The 19,252-nt window shown below is 36.1% G+C and overlaps 1 protein-coding gene across 7 annotated transcripts in view; it reads right to left on the minus strand.

Moving 5' to 3' along the window:
• Positions 1-5,128, minus strand: part of LOC135218597 (protein scribble homolog) — a 73,188-nt gene extending 68,060 nt beyond the window's left edge. For 4 of the 7 annotated variants that reach the window (XM_064255026.1, XM_064255027.1, XM_064255024.1 and 1 more), the window contains exon 1: positions 4,374-4,949. The gene's annotated coding sequence lies outside the window, so the exon portion shown is untranslated. The other 3 variants (XM_064255020.1, XM_064255021.1, XM_064255022.1) reach the window with 3 other exon arrangements.
• Positions 5,129-19,252: the final 14,124 nt, after the last annotated feature.

Below are 19,252 nucleotides of genomic sequence, written 5' to 3' on the forward strand. Positions count from 1 at the left end.
GAGAGAGAGAGAGAGAGAGAGAGAGAGAGAGAGAGAGAGAGAGATTCTATCACAGTGACAAGGAGTATGTGAAATTCAGGGAGTAGGCTAATTGCAACGTGAGTGTACTTGCACTTGTCTTATTTGCAACGAAAAAACCCTCTAGTGAAACTGTGATTTGGCTGAATATATAACCTAGCTTTTCGATGCTATAACTACCTTCTTGAATGAAATGTCTAAAGCAACAGGCAGTTACGACGACGATGCTCAGCATACCAGCACCAAAATAAACATCACTGTCTTATTGAAAAATCAATATCCAATTTTTTTGCAACAATCTGGCGACAGTACAAACAGTAAAATAAGACATTATGAAAAAAAATCTGTTTAGGTCTTTCAAGGTTAAAACTTCATGGGACAGGAGACATTATATCCTCTTCTCCCACAATTCTTAAGAAATCAATAAAGAATTATAGGAAGAACAGTGGAACGCAACCACGAATAGTAATAAGAATTCCTCTCTTAAATTCAAAAAAAAAAAAAAAAAAAAAAAAAGTTAGGAACAATGAAAAACGAATTCCAAAGACTGGCAATAGAGGGAAAGAAACTACAACCAAAAATCCCAATAGATACACTATAATTATGGCCTATTTTATTTTAAATGCAAATTTAATAAAGAACTAAAGATTTTCAAGAATTACCTTTATTTCGAAAACGTACTACATACAAGGGCCAGCCAGAGAAGGAATCATCCCTGTGGAAGGCTGTAAAGTGGGGCTCAAATCTCATGCGACATGATTCTTTTTGTATCGTCCATATTCTCAGACTCAACGTGACGTTGCCAAGTAGTGGTATTTTTTTCTTTTTTTATTTGTAATGTCATTCTTGTCGAAAAGTTTGCGAATTCACAGCTAGCCTTATTATCCTTATGGTTAAATAGATATGATCCCTTTTATGCATTGGTATAACTCTTAATTTGTGTGATTTGAATTGATTTTTTTATTTTTTTTATCTTTACGTTGCTCAGTTCAAGTGTGGTGGGTGATAAGGGTTAGCGGGTGCAGCAATGAAAGCACACTTAACATGCTCCTCGGACTGGTCAACATATCCATGTCTGCAGCATTGTGACAGTAGACCTAATATGCTCAACAGTCATAACAATTTCAATGAAGGAATATGAATTAAAACAAGTTTTATCTGAATGTTGAAGATTTCGGCTGCGTTTAAGCTGCCTGTATGTTGGAAAATGTTTTATAGGCCTAAAAAAATAATCTAAGCCATCTGAGATGTGATCTGTTACTAATGAATTTATTTGTAGAGATCACCTGTTCTTTAGGGAATACGAATTACAACCAGTTTTCTTTGAATGTTGAGTTTCAGGCTGTATTTAAGCTGCCTGTATGTTGCAAAATGATTTATAGGCCTAGAAAATAATCTAAGCTTTCTGAGATGTAATCTTTACTAATGTTTTTATTTGTAGAGATTACCGTTTCTTTGAGGAATAAAAGATGATGATGATTTTGGTTATATGGAGAAGGTGGTTATTAATATGGTAAGTATTAATATCAAGGCATATGGAACACTTGTTTTTCTTTTTCTTAAACTGGTTTACAATATTATTTTCTTAAAAGTCCTTCTGCTCGCTTTTGGTGTATACTTTATTCTTTCTACTAACTTGAAGTGCAAGAATGTGTAGATAAACTCATTTGTCATTTCTGGCCAGAAATTGTTAATATAGATGTGAATGTTAAGTGTAAAGTAAAGAAATCTAACACCTAGGCCTAGGAATAATATCTTGGCTTTGAAAAATAGGCGAGTATTTGCTAGTGTGCTATCAGCTTTCAAATATTTAAGAAAGATAACAAATAATTAGGTATGAAAATCCAAATATTCCTTTAACACATAAAGTAAATGTTTTCAAGATAATTTAATGGTCGCTACTCGTTGTAGACCTACTTATATACCAGGTGGTTGTTGTTGCAACCGACACTGATACGTCCACCCAACATGCTCCCCTCACACGTTGATATCGGTGGGCGCATTCTACTTTTGTATATTACGTATTTACATTTTTCAGCGTTGATGGTTAAAAGCAATCAAATAAGGACTATTTCAAATTTTATGTTGCTTTGGAAGCCTTATTAATGTTACGACAATTTTTTTCGTTCTTTCTTTATTTATTTAACATTTGAACTGAGGTTTGATGGCGACTTCGTTTTGGTCAAATGCTTCAGCAATGAGAGAACGAAAGTTTTGAAAATGTTTCGTAAGGGTTTTTCTGAAATTTGGCTACACGTGACATTTTCTTTTCTTACAATTTTTAAATATATGACAGATTTTACTCTTGTGAAACATATTATGGCCTTCCATATTGTATGCGATACTCGCGTTTCGATTGAAATAAAAGATAAATATGGAGCATGCTCAGGGTTGCCAGTTAGTGAATTTTGAACGAAATCCTATGGAGTCTCTCGCATTAGATTTGAGCATCACTGTACATAAAACCAAACTGTGAACAATGAGAATAGGGCTTTCGAACTTGTATACTATAAGGACATTCACAGAAGATAACCCTTTAAGCCTACTGTAGGGTTGAATATTAAGATGTTGACCCAACCATTAGCTTACTAACCTTTAACCTAACCTGCTCTGTGGCAGTATTCATCAACCCCCAACATTTGGACTCTCACTAACCTAAAATATTATTTGTACCAAAGTTCTTTCAGCCAATGAAAGGTCTTGGCCTGAGAGCAGTGTAAATAAAATGGATATTGTATTGCTGCCAAGTCAAAATTAGGAAATAAAATCCACTATATTTCGTACGGACAAATCAGGCTGAAGAAAAATCACACGTTAAATTAGCCTATCTGCCAGCCTACCATTTAAGTTTATTCATTCTGGTCTTACTGAGACCTTCAAATATGTCTTCTTTTGGTTCATCAAACATGCTCTCTATTGAGACAGTTAAGAGGATAGCTCTGATATACTGTAGTATTTTTCAAAGATTGACATACCCTCAATTTCTTGAAAGTATATAGGTGTATATATGAATTAATGAACAAAATTTAAATTTAAAAATCTTGGGGGGTCTCAGTAAGGATATAAAAATCTCCAATAAAAAAAAAAAATTTCACGTAGTGAATATCAATAGTGAGGTCCATAACTAGGCCTAATTTTCTTTGTATAATACCATTTAATTCTACGAACAATCAAAATGGATCCGCATTCGAAAACATAAAATGTATCTAAAGCGCATACATTCTTATACAGAAGACATTTAACTTTCAAAAGATATGGAAATAAAAGGCATAAACCTACATAGGCCTAAGAGAGCCGATAACATTTTTTTTATTTTTTTTTTTTTTTTTTTTTTTTTTTTTTTTTTTTTTTTTTTTTTTTTATTTTATTTATTTATTTATTTTTTTTTTTTTGCACAGCGCAGTAAATAGGTTGTGGGTGGAGTTCGGTAAAAGAGCGGTATTTAAACTTGGCCTCCTCCCCAAAACCCCGGACCAGGTACCGTACATTTACAGCAAACACGGCTTGGAAGTGACTATAAAAGTTCTACTACAGTCACTTATAAAATATAAGGCAGCTGCGTCCAAACTTATTAATTAATTTAAATAAAGTAAATAACGTTTAAGTCAAGTTTTGTATCTAGCTACTATGTCGGCATTCATTAATAGTTGTTCAAGAATACCAAAAGAAAATAAATAAATAAATAAAACGTCGGTGACAAATAACAACTAATATGCATACAACTGGCTATTGTTAAAGTTAAAACTAAATTAGTTTTGAAAATTATTTATATATATATATATATATATATATATATATATATATATATATATATATATATAATCTGCTACTGGCTAAACCTTAGGTACCTATACTATGTCCGAGTACAGTTTTTTGTGTGTATAGGATAAAACGTACTAACTCACATAAAACTAACGGTTTAAAAAATTACATAAAACTAAATTTGCTATTCTATAGTTAGTATAATAAATTCGACAGCCTGTAGGCCCTCGTATCATACATGAAACTGATAAGATAAATATAGCTGTCCGTAACCTATAAATTTACCGATATGAAAACTCATAACATTTACCTTGGCTTATAAAATTAACAAAATTACAAAAAAATCGTTAATAACAGTACTTACGCCTACTGGCGTATTGAATAAAACGGCATAGATCATTGTAGTAATTCATACCACTGTAGCAATTATACTTACGATACGAAAAATCATAACATTTACCATGGCTTACAAAATTAACAAAACTTTCTAAAAATCCGTTAGTAACAGTATTTAGGCCTACTGGCCTATAGGAAAAAAAGGGGGGCATAGATCATGGTAGTAATGCATACCCTTCTAATATAATTATACTTACGTTTATCTAGCAGATCCAAACTTGATACGATACCCTCACAATGGCTGCAAAACCCAGACACTCAAGACTATCCAAAATTCAGCAATTTTTTTGTATCTTTATCCAACTTCTACGTCCACCAATTTGCACAAATCACACACAGGAAAACCAGGCAGTGAAAAAAAACCACGGGTAAATCCACGTCAAGTCTTTGCAAAAAGTAGGGGGAGATATTCACTTAAAATTTCACACTCCCCAGTCCTCCATTTTCTGTTTTCTCGAGTCACTTCAATGAACTTCCTTTTCCAGCGGCTGCCTGTGTCGCCCCCATGAAGTTTTCAATCGTTAATTCACTCGACAATGAAGTGATGAAAACTGTCACACAGCTGGGGCTATCAATTAACCCCCCCAAATAAGAGCATATATGGAAATCGGGTCCCGAATTTCACTTCATTCTGAAGTTCGTGTACCACGACATTCGTCAACATTCCATTCTGGTTTAAGAAAAGAATGATTATTAAGGCTCGCAGAGCAGCATGAAACGTACTATGACATCGTAAATGTATTAAACTACGTAAATCAATGCACTGGCAATAATTATACACATAAAAAGGGAGAATTGCGACAATAACCACCTCACACTACCACTCCACAACCTAGACTGAGAGGGTCCAGTCAGCGCGCTGCTGTTGGGGCGGCTGCTGACTCTTGACAGGTTCAGCCGGAATGGAATGGGGTCCCTCAGGGCTACGTCCCTTCTCCCCACCCCCTAAAAAGAACCACCTTCCCCATCCTCCAGACAGCTTCCCAAATCCCCCAACAACCCCCTGTAGACAAGTAGGAAGCACGTCGCCGAAGAGGGAAGGCAGGAAAGCGATGGAATGCCCCCCTTCCTAGGATCAAAAGATAGGTCTAACATTTCGGTGGTGCTGTATATACCACCTGTCGATAGACTTAGTTGCTGTTTTAGAAAGTCAGGAGACAATTAATTATATATTAGAGCTAGGTTTCGATTGCTCTTGATCATGCAGTGAAGTATGATAATAATGATGAAGACGACTCGATGTTTTTTGGCTGTAAGAATGCAGTCTCAATGACAGATGTCCAAATTTGTGGATGAGAAACGGAATTGCTCGAAATCAGGTTGAGTTTCGATAAGAAAGAATTTTCAGAATACGAGTGTACTAATTCCACAATTTTAATCATTTCGCTAGATTGCATGAATTAATAACTCAATCAGCTGACAGTAAAGTTTATAGCAATCAAAATTGCTTGAATAATTCGAGAAAACATCAACTCGAGGTGATAAGAAATCGCGTGCATAAATTTGTCAGCGCCATCTGTTGGCATCTTGTTGAACATGAGAAGTTTGGCATCCGTTTTTCTGCCGGCTTTCCCGTCCTCGGTGTGCTATACGAATCTCTCAGCTTCCTCCAGGCTCCAGGTATATACCCAGGTCCAGAAGTTCCAGCAGAACTGGCTGGCTGACTGACCTTCATAAGGATTTCCACCGCGGATTCCTTTTTCCAGTCTGACCGCCTCCCTCCCTCCCTCCCTTCCTTTCTTCCCCAGGCTTTCATAGCGCCCTCGTGGCGTCATATCTCCATTTTCCAACGAATAGTTATTTTTTAAGTTATAATGGCAGTAGGATTGACACTTCCGTTTTTAACTGTCTGTAAACAAGACCGTTAATACTAGACAAAGCCACGATGCAGCTCAGAGCATTATTTAGCTGCGGAGAGATGTGGGTTGGGGAGGAGGGAACACAGAGTTACTTGAAAGTTGGCGGTTTTTAATTAATTAATAATATGATAATCTACGATGTGGTTTGAAAAGTTTAATAGAAAACCATTGGCTATATACCACTTTGAATCCCTTTGCCCTACAGTAAAATGCCAAAAAGTGCTTGAACAAATAACATTGACATACGAGAATAATAAGTAGTACTAGTTTTCACAAGCACAACTGGCCTGATGGAGGATTATATCACACACAAGAAATTTAATGAATGTTAAAATACCAATAGTACAATAGAATGGCTTCATTAACTTACACAACATTGAAGATGGCGAACTAACCCTTACTTCCCGTATTAAAATGTTACACTCTTTGACATCCAGAGAGTGAACGAAGATGAAGCAGTGTTCGTGTAGAGGAATGTAGGTGTTCGACGTTGCTGCTGACATTCCTGCGTAGGTGTAACAAGTGTGTTAAACGTGTCTTATGTTGTGGGAAATTTTCCATACAGGAATTTCTGTTACAGACAGATAACGTAACCAGGCAGTTCAGGCACATAGCGAAATGCACTCGTTTAGTGCCCCAGGGGGCCAAATGTATTTCGCCTTGTTTAGTACTAGTCCTCTGGGTGCCAAATGTATTTCGCCTTGTTTAGTACTAGCTCCTGGAGGTCAAATGTATTCCGCTGTGTTTAGTATTAGTCCCCGGGGTGCCAAATGTATTTCTACGTGTTTAGTACTATACCCTGTTTTTTTTTCCATCTGTCCATCCGCCTGTGGTGTTTGCGCATGGTAACACTGCACCCCGGGCTTTAAATAATATCCCATTTCGAATATTAACGGTGTAATTTGCATACAGTTAATTATTAAAAGACTTTTCAGTTTCAAATGTACACCCAGATATCCTTTTATTTACCTAGAACTTACACATAGCGTAACAATTTAAAGCCCGGGACGCAGTGTTACCATGCGCGACCACCACAGGAGGATGGACAGATGGAAAAAAACAGAGTATAGTTCCCAGAGGGCCAAATGTATTTCTCCGTATTTAGTATTAGTTCCAAAAAGCCAAATGTATTTCGCCGTGTTTAGTACTAGTCCCTGGGGGTTAAATGTATTTCACCGTGTTTAGTACTAGCTCCTGTGGGTCAAATGTTACTATGCATTTCACTATCTGTCTGAAATTTCAGGCAGTTCGTGCAATGCCTGGTTTCGCTATCTGTCTGTAACAAATCCACCCTTTCTTTTTTCTAGAGCCACCTTCTGTTGTGTGTGAAACGTTTTCATATAACTGCTATATAATTTTGATGTGTTACAAACTTTCATTGCATGAATCAGTGTCGTAACGGGGAGCCAGGCTGACCAAGATTATCTAAAATTTACCTAATTATCTGCACCACACGTTAGGTTCCAGACACCATTAGGTGTCCTTGTCGCTTAAGAGGCACTTTGGTGGTTGAGCTGTTAAAATTAACGTTAGAGTTTTGATGTCAATTAAATTATTTGATGACGAATATATTTCTGTCAACAAATATTAAGCAGTTGTATTTTATTTATATTTTAAACTGGTTTTATACCTTGTAAATCCACGCTCATATTCAGACGCGTTTAGAATGTCAACGTAGGCCTATAGTTTATCAAAAGGAATTCGTCTGATAATACGAGTGACAATAGCACTTACGGAAAATAAGAAAAACTTTGGAAATGTAATTGAAAGCCATCTTAATAACTGTAACTCCTGTAAATTACGATGCAGTGACACAGCATTGCCGTTATTCATTGGTTTTCATTGTTCAGCAATTTCCGGTCGGAGAAACATTACTTGCAATTATCTAAAATTAATTATTTGAGTGAATAGGATATACATCATGTTTATGTAATCTATTGTAATAAGAATGTGCGTTTTTTAAATATGTAATTGAAGAGAATCTCTAAAGTGTGATATTTATATCTCGAACATGTTTCAGGTAGGGTGGCCAGACAATATATCGGCTTTAGGAAGGACAATCCTGTTTTTGAGCATTCTGTCCTCTGTCCTGCTTCACCTTAAGAAGGTCGCTAATTTGTCCTGCTTTTTGGGTTTGTCTAAATAAAAATATTAATGCTAAAAATATAAACAAATACATATACGAAAACAGATGGGCAAAAGAACCATTTATTTTTTTTTCATGAGGCCAATAATTTTATATAGTGGCTGTTGGCACAGTTAGGAACACTAGGCATGGAACCGCAGTGTACTTGTATCTGTCCAGCCATTTACAAAAGACTTCTAGCCAACAGAAAACTCTTAGAGATGGCAAGGAAAAGGGCAAAATGCAAACATCAGATTGCTAATTCCTTTAGTTTCCGAAATAATGTTAATTTTTTCACCCCAGTTATGTAATAAATTGTTCCATCTTCAATACAATTGAATATTAATCAATTTCAGTTCTTTATTCATACACTATTTGAGATTTAAACACTCAAGTCAAGTTTTATATATATATATATTATATATATATATATATATGTATATATATATATGTATATATGTATACATATATATATATATGTGTGTATATATATATATATATATATATATATATATATATATATGTATATATATATATGTATATATATATATATATGTATAATGTATATGATATGTATATATATATATATATATGTATATATATATATATATGTATATATATATATATATATATATCATATATATATGCATTTTATATTTCAACTCCTCAATAATCATGCTTAATTTAGGTTAAATTGGTGTTGGCAAAAAAAACAAAAAAAATGAGTCCTTCTTTTTGGGAATTTGGAAATGGCCACCCTAGTTTCAGGTCCTGCGCACAGGCTTCCAATTGGAAACTGTAGCTACGGTTAGCGTTAAATACCACTAAATCACAGAGTACTGTGAAAGACAGGTGAAACTGTTATTCTTGTGGGCGGTTCCTCTTTCATTACCCGTTTCTCCTTTAAACTCGACAGTCTCTATGTTACAGAACTGTCTGTATTTTTCTGAGCACCAATGCTAGTACTATTGTTTCCCAACATTGGTCTAATTGCGTCATTTAAAACTTGGGTATTTCAGTGTGCCTAAATATTTACGTTTTGGTTACCGTGGGTTGGACGCCATACAGGTTATTATAATGATTTCATCTTTCATTGATGTTATTCCCAAGAGACAAATGTCAAAAACAGAGGAGGAAGAAGAATGCACGGTTCAAAAATCAGTATGGCCTAATTACTACCAAACACCAGATCATGGTTTAAGTGACAAGTTTCAGCTCTGTTGCTTCCACCCTGTTTCCGTCTCCCCCCCCCCCCCCCGCCCCCAACCCGACCCCATCTCCCACCTACACCCCCTTACTTGTTAGCCTGGGCTAGAACGGGCGTTAGACAAGCGCACCCCTCTGGCCTCTGCAATAGATTAATATATCTGCCGTCTTCATCTCTCCATTTTATAACTTGTATACATAATGCACCTATATACTGCTTGGGACACACTGAATAATTTTAACCTGCATGTAAAGTGAATTTCAGAATGGTTGTAACATGAAACAAGGCATGATCCGACCTCCAGCTTACTCGGGATGCATGGAACGCATAAGTTGTAAACGTTATATTCCCATCTTAACGTGAAGTGCTCTTCGTAATTATTACTCGTACTTAGCACTGCTTATACTAACGACAAGGATTAAATAAAAAGAACCCAAATTAAACACATTCATATATTCTCAGTTATAAGTGGAATCACAAAATAATTGAACAGAAATAAATAGATTAAAATAAATTAAAACACTCTAAAATCTACAGCTGAATAGAGGTGTTTCACCAACGAAAATTAAAATGTTATATTTTCTTAGAAATAATTTTTCTGTACTGTTTATTTATTTTTAAAAATTTTCCTTCTAAAGAATAAATCATAACTATCCTATCATAAAATTCCTGTATCTTTAACTCAACGCGAAACACTTTTTTCAGATCTTAAATTTTATAAGGCTCTTCCACAGAACTTTCCTGCCCCCTCACAAGAACAGCAACTATAATAATAACAACAACAACATAGTTTGTAGGTTTACTCCCCGAGTAAGTGAACAGTTTAGGGCCAAATGTGAGCGAGATTGGGTTTAGGAGGGTAAATGGAAACTAGGAAGATGGAGCAATGATTGTTAATATGGAAGAGCTTTAGTCTCATAATAGGTGTAGCAAGAGACTACCGTAGGGTGTACAGTATAGGCGAAAGGGCCGATCATCACTTTAAGATGGTGTGGTCATGTGGAAAGAATGGAGGACAATATATCGGTGGAAAAAATTAAATAAACTGAACATTTAGTATGAAGCTAATGGCGTGGAAGTTTTTTCTTTTATGGCGCTTCGATTTGGTTCGTTTAAACTAAGTCTTCTAAAACTGGCGGGAATCTGACCGTTGGCGTTATATCCGTTGACCGCAGAAGTACCTTGGATTCACGCGTCATTATTATCCATGATCCATCATCTACAACCTCCAAAGCCATCGATAATATAATTATAATGCAAAGGTAATAGCTTTTTTTACGAGGGGAAATTTCTACGGATATCAAATCGGACCTTGCGTTCCAATAATGCCCTTGGTTTTCGTTTGAACGTGATTTATTTTACGCATGACACTGACGAGTAGTATTTATGCCATATCTCTGTTTTTAAAAAGATTGTTTATTCATTGCAAGAATTAATGCAACGAACAAGACGCGTGAGAGCCAGTACATTAAAACGAAGATGTCTCTCCCAAACATCGGTCTTAAAGGCTGACGAAACTCGTTCGTGTTCGTCATAATATCTTTACGCAATACGTTTTTTAAACAATCCGATTAATGTCACGGCGAATGTCCATTGATGTTCCGAGCCGACGATGGCAGCTGTGTTGACGCCCGGTTTGTGGACGTTACGTCAGAGAAAGTGAAAACTGAGCGAGAGAGCTGCTGCTGGAAACTGGGTCAGCAGCAGCATACCGAAGCCGCCCGCCATGCTAGTGCGAGTAGTAGTAGCACCAGCACCAGCCAGCCTCTCCTACTACTACTATCTGTCTATTGTGCACTAAAATGCGGGTTTTGGCACGTTTCGCATGAATTTTTATAATGCGCACTGATCGATTCTCTTAATTCTTATCACTTTTACTCATTTCAACCGTCCAATGCAGTGCGTAAATTTTTAACCGGTTGCTATTTTAGCACTTGCCAGTGCGACTAACGTAGACTAAAACGGGTTTAGATTCATTTGGTATATTTTTATAACGGCACAATCTACTACCGTCTGTTGTAAAGACAAAATGCGGGTTTTGGTACATTCTACATCAGTTTTATAAATGTACATTGAATGAATCATAATATTTTTATGTATCCTGACTCATTTTGACTGTCAATTTTTATCACTCCCTAGTACTACGCATAGGCTAAAACGGGTTTACTAGATTCATGTGGTATATTTTTTAAAACGGCATTATCTACTACCGTCTATTGAAAAGTGTAAATGCGGGGTTTGTTACATTCTACATCAGTTTTTTAAAATGTACACTAAATAAACCATAATATCTTTACGTGTTCTTATTCATTTTGACTGTCAATTTATATCACTCCCTAGTACTTTAGAACTATACGTAGGCTGAAATGGGTATAGATTCATCTGGTATATTTTTAAAACGGTTAATGAAGGCTTAATCGGTTTTGTCTCCGTTATAAACAGTTTAAAATAATCGTTAATAACTTTTTTTTCTCTGTTTGAGCAGCTTAAAACCATCGTAAATAATTTAATGTAAACAAGTTATTTTCCCTGTAAAAGTATGTCTCATACCTCAGTAATCACAGTAATCATCTACTTAATCATGCTAATAAGTAATTTAAGCTTGAGAGTGATTTTGGCATATGCGAGACGATTAAGTTAAGGGTCAACGTCCTCCAGGGTGAACTCCTGTTCAGCCATCTCGGGGAGATTGTAGCAACACCGTGAATTTGGAATTTCGAGAGATATATAATTCACCAAGGCGAGTTTCTCAGCGAATTCAGAAATCGTGAGATAGACGATGATGAATATATCCACCGTGATTCACGACATTTCAGACTTCTAAGGAGTCAGTTTCTTATGGGATATTGATGTGTACGGCTGTTATAGGTTATGCACTAGACACACACACATAGTGCATATATACATATTTGTACTAGACCTATACACAATCTCTCTCTGTCTCTCTCTCTCTCTCTCTCTAGATATATATATATATATATATATATATATATATATATATATATATATATATATATATAGAGAGAGAGAGAGAGAGATTCAGCATAGGTCTAGCACATATAAACAGAGAGAGAGAGAGATTGTGTATAGGTCTAGTACAAATATGTATACAAGTGTGTGTCCTTGTATTTGTTATTTATAAGGGAACAAAACCCAGTAAATGACTGGAGACAACTTGTGACGCTAAAAGCGCCGCACGTTCGTTTTGTTTGACCTTTGTGTCTGTTGACCTTTGTTCGACTTTTGTTTGTTGTTGCAAAAAACTTCCACCCGAGTGGTTTGTTTTTCCACGAATGTGAGAGAAATTACCCAATCCGCATATTTTGTCGCGAAATAAGGGAATTTCAGAAATGATAGATGCACTTACAGAATGTCTCCCATCCATTTTTTTTAAAGATAGTACTATATGACGCCATGATGGTTAAGTTTCGCCAGAATGTGTGACTGCAACAAATACGCTATTAAAGATTGGTCGACTACGGTTTTTAGGCCTATAATCACATGAAAAAGATTATATCAGTAGTTTTCTTGATTGTCCATTTTTTTTTATGGCAAAGTGGACGAAGTACTTCCCGGCAAAATAACCGTTAGAGCCAATGCGTAAACACTGCTTTGAACAGGTTAGTTTATCGAGGTGAATTCATTGCCTATATAATTAGTTAGTATTTACAGTTTTCTCATCTATGGATGGCTGAATGTAATTTTAGCATACCAAACAGTGGTTTATTGAAATCGAGTTATGTTGCAAACAGAAAATGACGAAAAACTATCACACAGCTATAGGCCTAACCACCTCAGTCCTGCTCTTACATAATATGCTATTGCCGACAAGAAGGACATAAGGACCGGGCGAGCGTTATTCAGTGACGTAATTTTATTTCATGTATCTTATGTATAATATATGTAATTATTCGTAACATTAATATTTGGTAGGACTGAACACAATATTGAGTAATCGTGAACATGAGACTGGTTGAGTTCACGTGGAGAATGGAAGGAGTGGTTTAGAAATCACATGGTTAATCACTCAGGTTTTATTTAAATCAATGAAATAACGGGCGCCTGAAATGAGTGAATAATTATAACAATGGTTAAAAATGGCACAATTAGGGAGTGATACAACACGCTCCTCATTTCTCTCATTTTGTGACCGGAACTGGTTCACTGGAATGCATCAGTACTACTCTAGTACTATTCTTTTTGCATTTTAATAGTTTTTTTTATCTATTTATCTATTTATTAATTTTTTCCTTTTTCGATAAGTGGGATCTCTTGTCTATGTGTTTTTCACTCTACTGCCTCTTAATTCGTCGTAATTAAGCTTTGGAAGCCTGAATTCCAAGTCATTGACCCCTTTGGTGGGTTGTTCTATATGAATAGCTTTCATCTACTGAATAATAATAATAATAATAATAATAATAATAATAATAATAATAATAATAATAATAATACTTAAATTACTTAAGCGAAGTGTATTCTATTACCAGTGAAGTTCCACTTATATTTCTTCTTCTTCTTCTTCTTCTTCTTCTTCTTCTTCTTCTTCTTCTTCTTCTTCTTCTTCAGCTGATATCTGAACAACGAAATGTTCAATAACCTCTCTATGGGTCTATATGCTTATCTTTCAAATACAACACGCTCAATATAAACAAAATGTTACCAGAAACTTTGAATGAATTGACGATATTAGGAGAAAAATACACACACACACGGATTGATAAATCACTCGTATCGACGTGGGAACACTTCAGAAATCTCTTGAAGATTCCTCTGAGCTGTGGCCTTGGTCAGCCTAGATTCCAGAACAGATGGCCCAATTTGAAATGTCTGTCGACTGCATAGATAGGTGTGGTCTCATTCTGTATCCAGTGAGAGAGAGAGAGAGAGAGAGAGAGAGATGCTCCATCAACGTGACACAACAACATCTCGTTCGCCAGGTCATCTTTTCTCACACAAGACCCATGATTTGCGGTGAGGACACCACTGCTCTATACCTTCCCAAGAATAGTGAGAAACACTCTAAGACGCAAAATTTCGGTAATGTCTGACGGTACGAGAGCAGAAGGACCTTCCCACGGCTGCTAATATTGTTACGTTTCCTTGGGCAATTGTTATGCAACGTTGTGCAACAGCTAGAGACGTTTATTTTAGATCGACTGCAATATGCGACTCCAGATCGTTGATTGTCTATACTTTGCAGTGTGGCAATGTTGAAATTTGTCTGAAATCAGTATAGGCTCCGGGCCACAATATTGGGCAATTTACCTAGCCACTTTTAAGTCAACAGATATATGTCAATTCTCACAGTATTGCTACGATCATTTGGTCACGTGACCCTGATTTAACTCTGTTTTGTCAGTCCTGAAGTTTTTGGCCCTGAAGTTATGGCCACAGTTTCTTAACCTTTCTCGGTGTATCAGCTCTGAGGTCACTACCCTGAAGTTATGGCCACAGTTTCTTAACCTTTCTCGGTATATCAGCTCTCAGGTCACTACCCTGAAGTTAGGGCCACAGTTTCTTAACCTTTCTCTTTATATCAGAAGTTAGGTCCACAGTTTTCTTAACCTTTCTCGGTATATCATCCCTCAGGTCTCTGCCCTGAAGGTAGGACTCATAATCTACAATAGATTTCTCAGCATCCTGGCAAAGATCCTTTGCAAGTATCCTTTGCAATACTGATAACTCTTAGTGATGCATATGCATGGATTTTTTGGAGTAAGGCTCTTAGCCCAACACACATAACTACCCTGGTTGCTACCCACCGAAGTCGACTGGCTCCCAGTAACATATTTCACCTGAAGGACCCATTGGCAATCAAATATGTACGCATTCAAGCGGAATACTCTCAGATTCCTCTAGACTTGCTAAAGGAATTCTGGAATTACACAACGGAAAGGCTAATACTACCTCGTAACATTTCAGAAGATGTGAGAAAATACTCCTCTCTATTCTCACTAACGAATTGAATGATTAAGTGGTCTGTGTGGCGAAACGATCGAATTCCCGAAATGATTCCCAAGATTATAATATTATTTATTAAGTAATTCCAACGGCGTGACTCGTGTGGAATGTCTAGCTAGGCATAACGATTGCTTTTTAGAGGTGACAGTTAGCGAGAAAGGGAAAAGTATTTCTTGAAGGTGACTGAATGTAACGGGAGAGAGAGAGAGAGAGAGAGAGAGAGAGAGAGAGAGATATGGTTTGTGTGAAAAAAGATTATTTCACAAGCTTGAATTATGGGACATTCTTATGCTTTAGTAACAGTAGATTACGATGAAGAAGAAGAAGAAGGAGAGAGAGAGAGAGATTTAAGGTACCTCTCTTATTTCAATATATATATATATATCTACTATTCTATAGGACGTTTATAGCCTTTGATAGGACTCGTATAACCTATATAGGACTTATAACGCCTTTTTTTTAAGGAAGCATGTAGCTTTGACAGGATGTATATAGCCCTATCTATATTTAGCCACTATCTATATTTAGCCACTATCTATATTACCACTACTTTATAGGACGAATGTGACCTTTTATAGGACGCATATATCCACTATTTTATAGGACGCATACAGCCACTATTTTATAAGACGAATATATATACACTATTTTATAGGACGAATATAGCCACATTTTATAGGACGAATATAGCCATTTCATAGGACGTATATATCCACTGTTTTATAGGACGCATACAGCCACTATTTTGTAAGACGAATATATATCCACTATTCTATAGGACGAATATAGCCACATTTTATAGGACGAATATAGCCTTTTTATAGGACGTATATAGCCACTATTTTATAGTACGAATATAACCACTATGTTATAGGTCGAATATGGCCAGTTTTATAGGACGAATATAAGCCACTATTTTATAGAACGAATATGGCCTCTATTTTATAGGACGAATATATAGCCACTATTTTATAGGACGAATATATAGCCATTATTTTATAGGACGAATATGGCCACTATGTTATAGGTCGAAAATGGCCACTATTTTATAGGACGAATATATAGCCACTATTTTATAGGACGAATGTGGCCACTATTTTATAGGACGAATATATAGCCACTATTTTATAGGACGAATGTGGCCACTATTTTATAGGACGAATATATAGCCACTATTTTATATGACGAATATGGCCACTATGTTATAGGTCGAATATGGCCACTATTTTATAGGACGAATATATAGCCATTATTTTATAGGACGAATATAGCCACTATTTTTGGGACGAATATAGCCACTACTTTATAAGACGAATATAGCCACTATTTTATAGGACGCATCTGACTTTTTCCTTTTATAGAACGCAAATCATCAGTCTTACTGTTCGTTTATAACCACTCTATCACAGGACGCACACGTCCTTTTATATAGGACGCAAATATACCCTTTTATAGGAGGCATATTATATCCTTTTATAGAACGCATTTTGGATGACCATCAAAACAAAGATCGGGCGATCTGCGCTCTCTCTGGCGCCCACAGACGAAATCAAAGTCATTATCGTCGATAAGGCGAGAGAGAGAGAGAGAGGACACGAAAAGGAAGTCGACTAAAAGGACCACACAGGATATTCGCCAAAATGAGTCGACCTTCCTTACCTCGATGTCGACAATGATGTCGACTTAAGCAACTTGATTTCGACATTCTTTCTGTATCATAAATGTCGTTTTGTTGATTTTATGGTATTATTTGGCAGCGTCTGTTATTTTTTTTTTCGGTCACCTTTCCAGGTAGTGATCAGACTTAAACATTCTTCTTTTTTTTCGGTCACCCTTCCCGGTAGCGATCAGACCAAAAACTTGATCCTTTTTTGTTTAGGTCACCTATCCAGGTAGTGGTCAGACCTAAAAAAGGTTTTCAATGATCATCCTTCGACCAAAATATTCTCTCTTGTCGGTCACCCTTCCATGTAGTGATCAGACCAAAATATTCTTTGTTTTCGGTCACCCTTCCATGTAATAGTCAGCCCAACATATTCTCTCTCTCTCTCTCTCTCTCTCTCTCTCTCTCTCTCTCTCTCTCTCTTTTCTTGCAAAAGAAAAAAATGCATGAAAAGTTATAGAACTAAAAAGTAAGATAGAAAATGCAGAACAAAAGATTATACAATCAAAAGAAAATGAAAAACGGGACTTGGAAGAAAAAACCCTATTAAATATCAAGCAAAACCCCAAACTATTATACTCATATGCGAAGAAGATGAATAAAAGAAGAATAGAAATAGGCCCTCTGAGAATTGAAGGGAGATTAACGAATGAAAAAAAAGGAAATTTGCACATACTGGCAGAACGATATAGAGAATTCACCCCTAGAATAGATAATGAAGATAATGATATAGAAGTAAGGGACGAAAATAGTGAATATCTAGCTGACATAGAAATTAATGAAGCTGATATTGTGCAGGCTATTAATGAAATTAAAAATGGAGCTGCTGCAGGGCCCGATGGAGTGCCTGCTATTTTGTTAAAGAAAGTAGTTCATTCTATCGCAAAGCCACTTGCAATATTATTAAGACAAAGTGTAGATACAGGCAAGATTTATGATGAGCACAAATTAGCATATATCACCCCTACTTTCAAAAGTGGATCAAGACTAGAGGCAAGTAATTATAGGCCTGTGAGTCTAACATCACATATTATGAAAGTGTATGAAAGGGTAATGAAGAAAAATATTATGAAACATTTAATAAAAAAATAATTTGTTTAATAAAGGACAACATGGTTTCGTACCCGGAAAAAGTACACACAAACCCAACTGTTAGTCCACCGTGAGAACATATTCAAAAATATGAAAAGCGGAAATGAAACAGATGTGGTTTATCTAGACTTTGCAAAAGCTTTTGACAAAGTAGACCATAATATATTAGCGAAGAAAATTAGAAAACACAATATCGTGGATAAAGTAGGCAGATGGTTAAAAGAATTTTTACACAACAGAAAACAGATAGTTATTGCAAACGACGAGAAATCGGATGAAGCCAAGGTAATATCCGGTGTGCCACAAGGTACGGTGTTAGCTGCAATACTGTTTGTTATTATGATTGAAGACATAGACAGAAATGTTAAGGATTCGGTAGTGAGTAGTTTCGCAGATGACACAAGAATAAGTAGAGAAATTACTTGTGATGTAGATAGGAACGCTCTACAAAGAGACCTTAACAAAGTATATGATTGGGCAGAGGTAAATAGGATGGTATTTAACTCTGATAAATTTGAATCAATAAATTATGGAGACAGAGAAAGAAAGCTATATGATATAGGGGACCTAATAATGAGACAATCACAAATAAGGAAGCAGTTAAAGACCTTGGTGTGATGATGAATAGGAACATGTTATGCAATGATCAAATAGCAATTCTGCTGGCAAAATGTAAAGCAAAAATGGGAATGTTGTTACGGCACTTCAAAACAAGAAAAGCTGAACACATGATTATGCTTTATAAAACATATGTTCGTAGTCCACTTGAATATTGCAATATGATATGGTACCCACACTATCAAAAGGATATTGCACAAATAGAGAGTGTACAAAGGTCCTTTACAGCTAGATAGAAGAAGTTAAAGACCTTGACTACTGGGAAAGACTACAATCATTAAAATTATATAGTCTAGAAAGGAGAAGAGAACGCTACATGATAATTCAGGCATGGAAACAGATAGAAGGAATAGCAGAAAACATCACGGAACTAAAAATATCAGAAAGAGCAAGCAGTGGTAGATTAATAGTGCCCAAAACAATACCAGGAAAAATAAGGAAAGCACACAGGACATTAATCCACTACGCACCAGCATCGATAATGCAGCGTCTATTCAATGCGTTGCCAGCTCATCTGAGGAATATATCAGGAGTGAGCGTAGATGTGTTTA

Source organism: Macrobrachium nipponense, chromosome 9 (assembly GCF_015104395.2).
Source record: "Macrobrachium nipponense isolate FS-2020 chromosome 9, ASM1510439v2, whole genome shotgun sequence".
In the NCBI taxonomy this organism is placed as follows: Eukaryota; Metazoa; Arthropoda; class Malacostraca; order Decapoda; family Palaemonidae; genus Macrobrachium; species Macrobrachium nipponense.